At 41.1% G+C, this 2,364-nt stretch overlaps 1 non-coding gene across 1 annotated transcript; it reads right to left on the minus strand.

Annotated features, from left to right (window-relative positions):
* Positions 1-331: 331 nt before the first annotated feature.
* Positions 332-438, minus strand: LOC141700490 (small nucleolar RNA R71). The gene has a single exon (XR_012566377.1). It is a non-coding gene; the product is annotated as a small nucleolar RNA R71 (small nucleolar RNA).
* Positions 439-2,364: the final 1,926 nt, after the last annotated feature.

The raw sequence follows: 2,364 nt of genomic DNA on the forward strand, positions 1-2,364 counted from the left end.
CAATGATATTCAGTTTAGCATTGTCAGACCATCCATCATGGCTAACACTTTTAAAATCAAGGCTAGCATGATTCGGATGGTGCAGAACTCGGTTCAGTTTGGGGGTTCTCCAACGGAAGATCCCAACATGCATATCAGAGATTTCATCGAGATCTGCGACACTTTCAAAATCAATGTCTCTGAAGATACTATTAAGTTGAGGCTATTCCCATTCTCTATGAGGGATAAAGCTAAGTGTTGGTTATATTCTCTACCACCAGGCTCAATCACCAAGTGGGAAGATCTTGCTCATAAGTTTCTCACTAAATTATTCCCTATGGCGAAGACAGCTGCAATCAGGAATGCTTTTACTCAATTTGCGCAACAATCGGGGGAATCTTTGTGTGAAGCTTGGGATCATCATAAGGAGATGCTTAGGAAGTGTCCTCATCATGGGATGCCTGAATGGATAATTATTCACTGCTTTTATAATGGATTGGGTGCAACTTCTGGACCCATGCTTGATGTAGCATCAGGTAGAGCCTTGTGCGCTAAGAGCTACGATGAAGATTATGATTTGATTAAACTGATGGCTGCTAATGAATATCAAAATCCTTCTCAGAGACTAACTCAAGGCAAAGTAGCGGGAATTCTCGAGGTAGATGCTGCTACTTCTATAGTTGCTCAACTTATAGCTTTGACGATGAAGGTGGATTCTTTGGCTAATTATGGAGTTAATCAGATCACTAGTGTCTTTGAGCTTTATACTGGTGCACATGAGACAGTGCAGTATGCTATTTCTAGCGAATCAGCTTACTTCGTGAGCAACTTTTAGAGGTCACAGCAACCAGTCCTAGCCACCTATCATCCCAACAACCGCAATCATCATAACTTCAGCTGGAACAACACTAAGAATGCGGTGCAGCATCCTTATCAGCTGTATGCCGCAAAGCAATACTACCGTCTTGGTTTTCAACAACCACAATACGCACCAAGACAACAACTCCAACTGTAACAATCTAATGAAAACTCTGAATTGGAGGAGTTTAGGCTCATGTGCAAGAGCCAAACGGTTTCTATCAAGACCTTGGAAAATCAAATTGGGCAGATTGCCAATGCCTTGCTGAATCGAAAACCTGGTACCCTCCCTAGTGACACTAAAGTGCTAGGAAAGAAGGAAGCAAAAGAGCAGGTTAGGGCAATTATATTGAAGTCTGGGAAGGTTGCAAGCCAAGAAAAAGCTCAAGTTCAAGAATCTGAAGATGTGGCTGAAGAAGAAGTGCAGAAGGAAGCAGAAGTGGAACCAAGGAAGCAAAATGTGGAACACACTCCTCCCGAGAATAATACATGGGAGAAACTGATATATCCTCCACTACCTTTTCCTAAGAGGCTGCAGAAGTAAAAGTTGGATAAGCAGTTAACGAAGTTTCTTGAGGTGTTCAAGAAACTTTATATCAACATACCTTTCCCTGAAGCTCTTAAATAGATGCCTAGCTATGTCAAGTTTATGAAATATATTCTCTCTTGGAAAGTGAAGCTCAATAAAATATAGATCGTTGCTCTCACGGAGGAATGCATTGCTGTGGTGGAACAGAAGTTGCCTCCGAAGCTTAAAGATCCTGGAAGCCTCACTATTTCTTGCACCATTGGAAAAGTGTCATTCGACAACAGCTTATGTGACATGGGAGCTAGCATCAATTTGATGCCTTTGTCTGTCTTCAAGAAGTTGGACTTATCTGATCCAAAGCCTACATATATGACCTTGCAGTTGGCCAAACATTCTACGAGGCATTGTGGAGGATGTCTTGGTCAAGGTGGACGAACTCATCTTTCATGTATATTTTGTAATTCTTGATTTCGAGGAGGATAAGAAGATTCCCATAATCTTGGGAAGACCATTCTTGGCTACGGGCCGAACCTTGATTGATGTGCAGAAGGGTGAGCTCACTATGTGAGTACTGGTTCAAAATGTGACTTTTAATGTGTTTAATGTCAAGAAATTCCCCACTGATAATAAGGAGTGCATAAAAGTGGAGTTGGTCGATTATGTGGTTACTTCAGAACTTGATCAAATGCTAAGGTCTAATGCCTTAGAGAAAGCCTTGTTGGGAAATTCAGATAGTGAAGATGACAAAGGTGATGAGCAGTTGCAATATTTGAATGCTTCTCATTGGAAGGGAATGATGGATATGCCATTTGAATCTCTTAGATTGGAAGAGCTGAAAAATTCTCCAAAATGCCTCAAGTCATCTATTGAGTAATCTCCAACACTCGGGTTTAAACCATTACCTGAACACTTGAGGTATGCATTTTTAGGTGATGCATCTACTTTGCATGTTATTATTGCATCTGACCTTTCAGGTAGTGATGAGGATAAGTTCTTGA

This window comes from Apium graveolens, unplaced genomic scaffold (genome assembly GCF_009905375.1).
Source record: "Apium graveolens cultivar Ventura unplaced genomic scaffold, ASM990537v1 ctg2417, whole genome shotgun sequence".
Taxonomy (NCBI): domain Eukaryota; kingdom Viridiplantae; phylum Streptophyta; class Magnoliopsida; order Apiales; family Apiaceae; genus Apium; species Apium graveolens.